Raw genomic sequence first — 13,116 nt, 5'->3', positions numbered from 1 at the left:
AAAATGGTGTCGGCGTACTTGGTAACTAACATTCAATAGCGGAACTGAGTGACGGCATGCTCGATAGAAATCTATCAATGCCGATAGTCAAGTGAAAAAAAATTGAAGTTTCCTGAATACTTTTCATCATGTGCCGGCATAGAAATTTAAGCAACATACTATGCCGGCATAGACACCGGCATGCTCGAGAATTAACTGACTGCGCCGGAAGTGGACTGATTAAAACCAAAAAAATTAGGTTTTGAAGATCAAAACCAGAAAATTTCCCGGACCCCCCGGATAGTGGCAAACATTTATGAAAATTTCCAACAAATGTCGGCATGGTTTTTTCGGTTGAATACAATGCCGGCACCGAGCTATTTCAGCTGCAACAATGGTGGATTCAAAGAAAAAAAAAAATTCAACCTCTTAGCAGCAATTCTCTCTACACAATCGTCCTCTACTTTCACCAAAAAAAGTTCCCTCTCAAAAAAAAATTTCATCTTTCTACTCTCATCTCGTTCACCCAAATACAAATACAAATACACACTAATCATTTAACAAATACTTAAGATTTTTACTAATTATTATTAACCACTAAACCTGATTAGTGAGGGGTAGATTAGGATTTAAAAAAGTACTTAGATAAGGGGTGACCCTGATTTGATATTTGGATCCAGTTTTTGTCTTTTTCCTCTATCCCCAATTAGTTTTTTTATCCCCCAATTTCGTGTTCTTTCTTTACTGATATTTAATGGGTGAGTAAAGGAAATGTTAGTAAATGTTGGGTGTATTTGGAATTCATGATAATGGTCATGAGATTTTAAAATCATTTTTAATAAAAAAAATTATATATTTTAAATATTAATTATAAAAGAAATCAATTGGATCGTCTGTATCCAACCGCTCGGATGTGAATGTCAAAATTGAAACTTGCACACATTAGATTGGATGTGGATGAGGCGAAAACGAAACCGATCTAGTTATGCTTACCCCTACGAAGTACGCATCCAGTGGAATCCAAGCTATGAAACTTGGGCAATTCTTATCCATCGATGGAAGGCAAGATATGAAAAACATGGGGAATCGGTAGAATGCAAGATACGAAAGACGTGGAGAAATCGCGGAAATCAAGTCTAATGGATCCAAATATCTTTAGGTATTTCCAAGCCATGTTTCAAGGTTTAGTTGAAGGTAGTTAAGAATCCAATATAAAATGTTAATTTTTTAGACGCTCAATCTAACAGTTGTGGGGCATAAATCACTTAATGTTCTTCTATTAATCGTTAATTCTGTAATTTAAAATGGAGCATCAAGTTAGTTGATGTAATTTTCAAGTGATTAATCGATCAATACGAAACTTCCCAAGATAACATCAAATGATTGTCTCACACAAATAATGTAAGATGTTCAAGGTAATTTTCACATGATCATCTTGACTTAATATTTAGTCTCCAACAAATAAATTGTCTCCAACTAAACTCGTCAAGTAGATGATGAAGTTTAAGCTAAAGCTAAAAGCTTCCAACACGTATTTCGAGAAATATATAAACGAGATAAACTCGGTTCGAAATTTCAACTGTGGATAACGTAAAAGTATATATAGCTATACGACTTAGTCTCTTTTAGAAGATAAAATAGAAAAGACTTTTGAGTGATAGATAAGTTTTAGTCTCCACATACATTTTGTTGATGAAGTTCCTCCAAGATCTTCAGTGGATCTTCTTCTTCAATTGGTGAACGTCGTGAAGTCTAAAGCTCAACTACACACTTCTATCCTAATCCGAGACATAGCTATAAGTAGACTAGAATTCAAGTATATAGCTTTGATCAACTAAACTTAACAAACAAGCTTGAGATAACATCGCTTGCGAGTTCGACCGAGCAATGCTCCAAAATCTCCTCCTTTGTCAATTTTAGTGACAAAACTATAAATACATATGGATTACAAAATAAATAAACTTTGTAGCTTTTGATCCATCATGCTTGATTCCCTTGGATCTTCAACTTCCTTGAATTCTTCGTTACCTCAAGTTCTCCATCGATTCCTAATGTGTTCAACTCAGCATCATTATTGTTGAAAATCCGTAGTAATAAGAAAACAAATGTTCTCAATCATTGTTATTTAATGTCATTGTATTATATTATATAAATCAAATTCCAATTGCATCACAACTTTGAAATAATGCTATGGTGATATGTATCACTCCCCCTTAGTCAATACTTTCATCTTTTACACAATAGGTAGAAACCTATAGAATGGAGTCCACTCCCCTTACATAATGATCTGTAAACCATACGTAGCTAGTGTGAACTACTAAATAATTCTCCCCCTTTTTTTCAATATAAATTGGCAAAGGTACGAAAATTATGGGATCGTTATGAATTCTCAAAAGATAATTCATGAATAAACAAGGAGATGATATGCATCTTTAGATGATTTCACATAGTCGAAACTTAGTGTATTCATCAAGGAGTTTATTAAGATACAAGTTAACCCCTCCAAATTCCACAACCACTTTCCCACAAAGATATAGCAATTAAGCACAAGTTCATTTAAGAACTCTCCCCGTTTGATGTCATTCACAAGAGAACAACATGAACGACCTTACTTTTACGAGAAAAGAAATATTTCTTTGGACATTAACAAATCACATGGATTTGTATCCGGTAAACTTCGAGTAAAATAACCACAAGAAGGTATTTTTGACTAATTTAGTCGGAATCACTCAACATAAGAAAACTTATGGAGTAAACACAATACTTTCACATAAAGTGGATCAGGGAAAGATCAATACTGCGGAATTTCTCAAAAAGTTCATTCTATCTTTTATCAATATATGCATAAAAACATAAAAGACTTAACTTTTGAGCATTTATGAGATAATAGCACAATTCACGAACGTAAAGGCACATATATCTCATAAGACATTTGCAATATATAAAACCAATAAGAGTAAATACTGCGAGTTCACCTTCCAAAAACTTAGAATTTAAATAAATAAATCTAAAAAGATGCAAGATGAAAATTGTTTGAAATTGCTTGTGTAATCACATGCAAAAATTCTCACAAGAAGTTTCCTAAACAAAAAGATGATATGGAACAAAGGAGCTAAGCATCATATTCATCATGATCGGAATTGATCCAAGAGGCTTGAACTTTATCCATTTCTTTCTTGATTTTGGAAATTTTTGTAGCAATCACATATAATTGTTCTTCACATATTTTATCTTGGAATTGGCCTTACGAACAACCTTGTAAATTTTTTGAAGAAGACTCAAGGTGGTATGATCACAAGAACCTTCAAGAGTATCACATATTTGTCTTTTGTAGAAATCCATCTTCATACGTTTGATAATACTTGGACGAACCGGTTTGGGAGTTCCAATTGAATTTCCAATAAGAGTTATGGAATGTTCACGACATATTTTCCCAATTAAGTATGGAAAGCCTAACTTCTTGTTGGATGACGTCATTGAAACCATTTGAACAATAATAAATCCATAAATATCAAGACCTTGAGCACTCATTTCAAGGAAATAGACCAACTCCGCACATTCACGACTCCACCGAGAGTTCTTGACTGTGGAGGGACAAAGATTAGAATGCCAAGTTTGCGGAAGATCCTTAAGGATATACTAAGATCTTGGGTAGGAAATTCCTCCTCTATCCAATCAAAATTCTTGTGACAAAGACCATAAGAAATGGTTTCACAAGATGGCTTTTTTTCCTTTGGTCTAGAAAAACAAAAATTATCCACGGGAATTTCGGTAATCTTTGAGATCAACACTCTATCAACCTGAATCTTTTTCCTATTAATCATAGTCTTGAAGACAAATTTATCGAGATTAACACCATGGATGTTAATATAAAAGATCCTTGTGAGAGTGTCAAATCCTTCACTAAGACCATTGAAGATGTTACTAAGATTATACTTCTCAAAACAAGATAAATCTTCTTTATGACCACTTTCCTTTACCAATTTCTTCTCTAGGATGAAATCCCTGGTGGAAATTTTTTCAAAGGTCTTAATATTAGAATCATTGATAAACACAATTCTAATAGAGTTTTGGTCACTTGGTATAATCTTACTCATGAGAGTGGATGCAACAAGACCCTTAGAAAATCTTTTTGGTCTCTCACCATCCTCATTAGATCTTCCCATAATAGCTAAAAATAGTAAATTGAGAGAAGAAAAACAAGATTAGAATCTTAGTTGATGGAATCCTTTGTAGATGATTGCCTAATTCACTCTCCCTTGAACCAATTTTAAGATTTCATGGTGCTGGTATGAAAACCCTAAGACAAACCCTGTTCAGGTACACGGACGATATGAAGAAGAAAAAAGGTATTGTACCGTAACCTTTAGATCCTTAATAGGCTTGGACCCGTACTGACACCGTGACCCATTAAAATTAAGATTCCTTGTCTAGAATAATTCCAAAGAAAGTATAGACGATATCATTTAACATCTCGAAAACAAGACTATAAATTAAGAAGAATGCTCAATTTAATTTGTGTGATAGTTGGTTCACAAAGAAACCAAAACAAAATCCAAAAGCATGAGGATCACACACTGTTAAAATTTTATATCAATATGATAAAATAATTACTCTTATTCTTAGCTCAATGAACAATTCTGAAACAAAACATTCATAGCACAAGAATAGTTGATATTTTCTTCCTGTCATAGTGTGATAAATAAGGTAATAGAGCAAGACATTACATACCATTATTTAGCCTCAGGTGAGCAGAAATAACCGGACTTTGTAAGTATTAACAATTTGAGAATTCTCAACACATTGGAATACTTAAATTTGTCAGTAACAGACTCTGCTAAAACTTTTCATAAATTGTGATCATTTTTCGTTGAAACACCCGGAAAAAAAACTAACCCAAAAAAAAAATGCACAAAGCTTACCAATATGATTCTTTCCCCATCTCAATCTATATACATGATGGGGTGATACCAATTCTTGTTACCAAGAAGTTAGATGAGCAGGAAGATGCTCAGGATCATCTTAGATAGATATTCTTTGTAATTTGTAACAGAGGTATAATCACAATAGTGATTATTCAACTGAGGGGTAATCATTCGTTTTTGAAAAAATGAGGGTACCAAAATTCACCACAATCTTTTTGTTTCAACCTATAAGCCCTCTTACCAAGTGTGATCGTTTATGGAAAAAGTCGAGACAATACAACAATTTAGTATTCACACTTTGTGTGATCGTTTATGGATACGAGATCGAGACATTACGACAACCAAAGTGTGATACTTGATAATAGGTTTGGACTTAACCAAACTCTGTAGGATCACTATCAAGTATATCGGAGTTAACTTAAATGTGTATTTACTTAAAAATATATTGACAAATATAATTGCACAAAACTAAAATAAATCACACAAAAAGATTTTGTTAACGACGAAACTGCAAATGTAGAAAAACCCCGGATACTCTCATAATTAAGCCGATATACAAAATCTAAACCAACTTCGTATAGTTGAGACCAAGCAACTACCCACAGTTCACTTAGTTTCCTCAGTATCCCTGCGCTTCCGACTTCAATAGTCACTCCCTGGTACAATTCCTTTTGATCGTATTCCAAACAGCAACGGAACAACGAATCTGTTTGGTAATAACTCTATTGATTCTTTAAGATAAATATATATTATGTCATACGCAAAGGCTCTTCCGTTTAATATAATAAACTTCTTTGCCTGGTTAGATCAACCTATCCAATAACTACCAAAGTAGACAACTTTAGATTTGCCATCAATCAATATAAATCTCAAAGAGAAACTATAAAGTGACGCCGATCTCATACAACTAATCAATCGAATAAATCTGATTCTAGTTGGATCACAGCCGATCAAGGTTTGTGCACACAACAGGATACGAAAACCAATAAGAAATTTTCTTCGTCTTAAAATCTTCTTTAATCTTCAAATAACCTGCACAACTCCACTTGAATCTCTTGTGATCAATCACACACAGAACGAAGTCTGTTAACAATGGATTATCATAAGATGTCTTTAGATCTAACAACATTTCTAAAGATCTCGTCGATACTTCGATCTAGTTTGAGTGAATCTTATATCAGAAGAGAAGATTCCCAAGAAAAACAAACTAGGTGCAATCAAAGTTTCAACATCGTTAGTCAATCAAATCAATCGAAAACTAATAACACTGCAATTATCTAGTTTCCCACCAACGGTATGCGTAGAGCTTCTTGATCCCATAAAAGTCTTTAGACGAGCGGTCGTAAGAGATTTCACCTAATTAGGATATTTTCCTCTCCGATTAGACGGCTCGACCAGAAACAACAAGAAATGAAGTTTTCCTGGCTCTTAGAATGGTTTGCTAGAAATGCAAACTTAGGTATTTATAGACTAAGGATGTTTGGACATCAAGGAATTTTCAAACCGAAAATATTCTCAAGATATGCAATGAATAGCAAAAGTCGGTGTTTCTAATTCCAATAAATGCTTGTCCAATATTTCCGAAATCTCTCAATAGAAAATCTCCAATTAGTTAATGCACATTACTAATTTTTATTCTCTAGAGATATGCATTTAATTGCTGGTAATTAAAGCATATAAAACCAAAAATCTTAATTAAAAGATTCTTAATTTATCTGGGCATATGATCTCCTTGAGTACTAAGGAATATCTTTGAACAATAAATGATAAGAGTTATTGTACATGTTCAAAAGTATGTTGCCATCTTTTCATTGTAAATCCTGATTTCATATTTACATGGATTTACATTCTTGGAATCAGTTATACCACACTTCCAAACAAGTTTAGAATTGGTTGACCTGTTTTCCAAGACTACTATGTGATTGATCAAATACCAAATCACATACATGGTTTCCTAATCACTAGGATCGGTTATACCTAATTATGGAAATACTTGTGATCGGTCACACCAGTCACTAGGATCAGCTTCACCAGTTACAAGGATCGGTTCCATATTCCCATGGTATTGCTTGTGATCGGTCACACCAGTTACCAGGACCGGTTACCAATTACAAGGATTGATTATTCTTGGTGTCTAAATCTGAATGATATATAGTCAAAAAAACTAAAATGTAATACCAAATCCATTCGGGCATTTCCATCTTTAAAGTACGATAGAGGTAGTTTCATATTTTTGCTCAGAACTTCCTAGAGATCGTGTAGGTCACTAAGACTTAACATGTGACACAGACTTGTTCCTTATTGCAAAAAAAATATTATATTTTATAGTAAAAACACATCCAAGTATCCAATGGAGTCATTGATACGCCAGGATTTCTTACCTCAGATGCGCTCACGGTTGATGCAACTCAGTTTTGCACACTTCCTTTCATCCAACGGTGTATCTTTCTTGTAAATATTCTCCCTTCATTTTTCAGCCATCTTGTTTAATATTTGCATGTTTTTCATCTGATCTAAGCCACAAAAACTTGTTAGTACCGTCTTTTGATTTTTTTTATTAAAAAGTCAAAAGAGAAACAAATATAGCCATAAATAACCCGTCAAAACCTTGGATTTCATTTAACAACACTTTTATTTACACATGCAACAAAATACTGATTCAAGACCCTAAAAAACAATCTTAAGAATGTCGAAAACAGAAAATACAACCACATCTTTGATTTTCATTGATTTTTGAATAAAAAACCCAGGGAATACCTTAGGGTTATGAGAAGAGGTATGAGAGGAATAAAGAAGAAACCTTAATCACCTGCAATTAAACTGCAGTATGAAGAGATATAATCGCGAGCGAATCAGAACTTTTAATTATTGTTATCACCTCAGGAGAAAAAAAATCAAAACCTTAAATGGCAGTTAAAGAAAAAAATAAATAAATTAGGGTTATGAATTAGGATTTGAGGGAATCAATAGTAAATAAGAAAAAACAAAGAAAATTGAGAAGAAACAGGGGAAGAAGAAGTTAAGGTTTAGTCTCTTACACCGTTATATGAATCAATAAATGACGTCTCCTACCACTGCTGCGGTAAACCATCAGTGATTAGGGTTTAGTTGCAAAGTGAAAATTATCTCTGATTACTAAGACGCAAGTCTCTTTTATTGTTATGTCTGATATTCATAAATAGTAAAATAAATATGGTGGTGTTCCCAGACGAAATATTGGTGGTGAGAAAAAACTGGAATATGTGGTGTTTCCGGACGAATATTCGTGGTGTCAAAATATGGAGGTTCCTATTGGTCGAAATATTTTTCGGTGGGGCTAAAAGCTCTAAGAAGAGAGCTTGATTCAGCTTTTAACCACAACACAGGAAATTCACCTGAAATCATATTTGTCAAAAAACTGGAGGTTCCTATTAGTCGAAATATTTTCCGGTGGGGCCAAAAGCTCTAAGAATATAGATTTTTTTTTATATACTAAAAAGAATTTATTGATAATCATTAACCAGGATGAAAGTTATGATCCTTGGCTAAGAGAGTACATATTGATGATGGGAAATTTCCAAAATAGATAAAAGAAGTCTTGTAGTCACTTCTAACTAGCTTAGAAATTTTATCTGCGACTTGGTTGTCGTTCCTTCTGACATATGAAAAAGAAAAAAATCGAAAGAAAGGCTGATACTCTTAATTTCCTTTATAATGTTCCTCTGCTCCCAGTGTGTATGTATGATGTCTTCTGTAACAGACTTTATTACTAATTCTGCATCAGCTTCAAAATGAACTCGCCTCAACTGTAAATCTCTGGCCCAAAGTAAAGCTTCTCATACTACTCTGCATTCAGCATCTTCTGGTGTTAAGCAATTTTCAGAAAAGGTTCCCCCGATGCCCCGACAGTGTTCTGCATCATCACGTAAAACCACACCAGTGCCAGCTAAATTAGTATCATAACAGAATGAGGCATCCACATTAAACTAAAAAAAAAACCAATATCTGGTAACTTCCAGTGCGAAATTGGCATTGTTTCAGAAGTTATAACATCAACAGGTAAATCATGGTGATTATATGCATAAGTGCATAGAGATAAATAATAGTGGATTCTATGTGCAGAGTTAAAAGGGTTTAGAGATACTCCCTGATGAACATATTCACATTTGTCCTTCCAAATTATCCAAGACCCAACCATCAATCTATACATCAAGGACTGATCTCTTGATAATCCATTATTTGTAAACCAATTACAGCAACATTGAGAAATTGAGGTTGAGTTGTTCATAACTGCATCAATGTCAACATTTATGCACCTCCAAGCCGCTCTAGCATGTATACATTCTAACAAAATGTGTTCAATGGTTTCTACAGCTTGACCACATCTGCCACATTGAACTTATGTTGTAGGATTATGAACTGCAGTCTTACTTCTGGTTGGAATGATGTATCTTATACACTTCCATACAAAAAGTTTTACTCGATGGGAAGTACTACTTCCAAGAGACTTCCATACTGAAGTAGGAACAACGTTGTCATTGACCTGCGCATCACTGGTGGTGTTGGATAGCAGAGTATATGTGTTTTTCGCTGAAAAGGTACTATCTTTTGAAGGCATCCAAATAAGGTTATCATATTTTGTAGTATCTAGGAACATCTTCAATATCCTTGTTGTTGTAGCAGCATCGAAAAGTTGATTCACTAAATTAACATCCCTATTATTTGAGTATGGGATACTTAATTCACTGATGAAAGTGTAATCCGCATGGTTGTCTGAAACTGGAATAGGGGGTTGAAGAATACATGTGACCCATTTATCTTGCCATATTCTTGTTCTCCTACCATTATTAACTTCCATGAAAACATTATTTTGAACAACTGTAAGACCCTTTTCAATACCTTGCCATACCCATGAAGAATAGCAGTGTTCTTGAAATACTTTGGCTCCAGGAGTTTCACTCATAGCTGGTTCGATTTCGTGCATACTTTCCATGCCAGTTTGGTTAATAAGGCTAGGTTGAGTAGTTCAAGATCTCTGAAGGATAGTCCACCCAAATCCTTTGATTTACATAATTTATGCCAAGCAAGAGGATTGAAACCTCTATTTGTGTTATGACCCCAGAATAATTTACGATGAATAGGTGTTAGTTGATTAATGAGATGCTTTGGAATCTGGAAAGTACCTATTTGATATAACGGAATGGTGTTTAGAACATGCTTCACCATTGTTTACCTGTCGGCTTGAGTCATGGACTTTGAAGACCAACTTGTTAATCTGTGTAGAAAGTTATCCTTGAGATATTTAAAAGATTCTTGCTTTGAATGGTCTAAGATGAGAGGAGAACCTAAGTAACAATCTTTAGAATTCATAACTTTAACCCCGAGTATTTGAGTCAGTGTAGAAGCCACTTCTGGCTTAGTGCGCTTGCTGAAATAGACCGGTGATTTATTGAAATTGACAACTTGCCCAGATTGTGTGCTGAAATTTTGAAGAAGTTCTAACAGATTGTTGATAAAAGTAAGGGTTGCTTGAGTAAAGATCAAGCAATCATCCGCAAAAAGAAGATGATTAATGGTTGTAGAATTACCACCCGCCACTTTAATGCCAATAATGGTTTTGTTATCTTGAGCTGATGGTAGATGTCTAGACAGAATTTGTATGGCTAGAATGAATAAATAAGGTGACAAAAGGTCACCCTGTCTTATCCCTCTAGTTGGCTGAAAATCTGAGCAAGGAGTGCCATTAAGAACCACTGAAAGTGTTATGGTGCTTATACATTGATAAACCAAATCGCACCAGTCATCACTAAAGCCAAAATATTGAAGCACCTTAATTAAGAAATTACATTCAAGCCTATCAAAGGCTTTAGACATGTCTAACTTAAGCGTCATCCAACCTTTTTCTCTCCTCCTTTTCTTCATGGAATGAATGATTTCTTGATCAATAATGGTGTTGTCACTTATCATTCTGCCTTGGACGTAAGCTGCTTGATAAGGAGAAATAATTTTATCTATTAATGGCTTCATTCTACTTACAAAAATCTTGGAGATGATCTTGTAGGAGGTGTTGCATAAACCTATAGGTCGATAATCTGCAGCAGTAATTGACTTATTCTTCTTCGGAATCAAAGATATATAGGTCTTGTTGATCTGTCTTAGAATATGCTTGGTCTGGAAAAACCGTTGTAATATTTTACAAACATCCCCTCCTACAGTCTCCCATTGGTATTTATAAAAACCTGCCTGAAATCCCTCCGGGCCTGGAGCACTCCAATTATCCATGGATTTAAGAGAACTGTGAATCTCTTGATTTTCTGGACATCTACAAAGTGCAACATTATCTTCAGCTGTAATGACGGTAGGAATAACCATGAAAAGACCTTCATCAAGACAAGCATTCGACGTGGTGCTAATTTCTTTAAAATGAGATGTAAGATGTTGAGCAATCTCATCTCTACCCTGAATCCAATTACCATGTTGATTTTGAATAGTATCAATGTTGTTCCTAGCCTTCTTCTGGTTAGCTTTGATGTGAAAGAATTTTGTATTATTATCCATTTCTTTGAAGAAAGTAACTCGAGATTTCTTCTAATATAATTCATTCCTTCTTTTGTGCCATGTAACAAGCTCAGAGTTGGTACTTTGAATCTGGTTATGAACTTCTTGACTCAGAGGAAGTTGTTGAATCACTTCTAGTTGATTCTGAAGAGTATCAACCTGATGATTGATATTTCCAAAATGAATTATGTTCCACTTAGACAAATCTTGTCTTATAAACTTCAGCTTTTGCACGAAGTGAAAACCAGGTGAACCGACAACAAAAGAATTCTAGGCTCTAGCTATTTCTTTAGCACATGTGTTATCACTAAGCCATGTCATGAAAAATTTAAAAGGAATCCATTGCATATTAAGAGAAACATCAGTGTGCAAAAGTATTGGAGAATGATCACTACCTAATTGGTTCAGGTGAAAAAGTTTAGAATTAGGAAAATGGACAGATCAGTCGCCATTAGCCAGAGCCATATATATATGAGATCTTTTAATACCTATTCCTATGATGCTATCTGTCCATGTGTAATCTTTTCCAACAAAACCTAAGTCTTTCAGTCCACATTCAGAAACAATATTATTGACCCAATCATCTATTGAGGAACTAGTACTAGCACAACCATTATCTAAATGAAAGTTTAAGTCTCTTATTAGAATCCATGCATAGCTGAGCAATATTATCTGCAACTGATTTAATTTGAGCCCATTGCTCTTTTTTTTACCATAATCTCTTTGACCATACATGCATGACAACAATAGCTCTGGCTTACTAGGGTTCGACTGAATGCTAGCATGAAAAATATTATTATTTGCTTGCATAATATCACATATGAAACCACTCTTCCACATTAAAACAAGACCTCCTGAGAGTCCAATTGGTTATATGAGAGCAGTGTTAGGAAATTCAAAATGAGAAAGTAAAGGATGAATTTTTATTTTTCCTAACTTAGTTTCACAAAGGAAGATAATGTCTGGTTTCGAGTAATAGAAAAATTTTAAGATCAAAGGTGCATGAAAGCATATATATGGCAAAAAAAATTAGAATTATTGAAATTATAAAAGCATCAGGAAAGGAAAAGATTTAAAAACTTCTAAAATATGATTGCGAGTAATAGAAAGTCCTGGTAAAATTTCATTAAGATCGAAAATAGAAAAAGGAGATGAAACTACGTAGAGATATTATGAAGATTTTGATTAAGATATCTTTAAAAAAAATCAATTGAGTTAACTCATTCCACCCGATCCACATATAAGAGAGAGAGAAAATAAGAATAGAGTTTGCTTGATTCTCAAGTTATCGTAGCTTGAATTCTCTAAGATTAAAGCTTGATTCAACTTTTAACCACAACAGAGAAAATTCACCTGAAATCATATTATTAATAATTCACAAGGGCTTATACTCTTTGTGCCTATAATGCTCAAGAAGTTTAATTATTTTGGAAAAAGATTAAGGAATTGAGATATTTTTGGCGATATCCTTGGGTGATAGGAGGTGATTTTGATGAAATAAGACTTGTGCATGAGAGGTCTTCTGGTAGAGATTCAACAACTGGCATGAGAAAGTTTAATAATTTTATATCTTGACATCAATTAGTTGATCTTCCATTGCTTGTTAACATATCACTTAAACTAATAATCGAGTTCAGATTGTCAAGAGTCGTATTGATAGAATATTAGTGTCTAC

Source organism: Papaver somniferum, chromosome 1, assembly GCF_003573695.1.
Source record: "Papaver somniferum cultivar HN1 chromosome 1, ASM357369v1, whole genome shotgun sequence".
NCBI classification, from domain to species: Eukaryota; Viridiplantae; Streptophyta; class Magnoliopsida; order Ranunculales; family Papaveraceae; genus Papaver; species Papaver somniferum.
The sequence above is the reverse complement of the archived record's forward strand: the minus strand, read 5'-3'. Positions refer to the sequence as shown.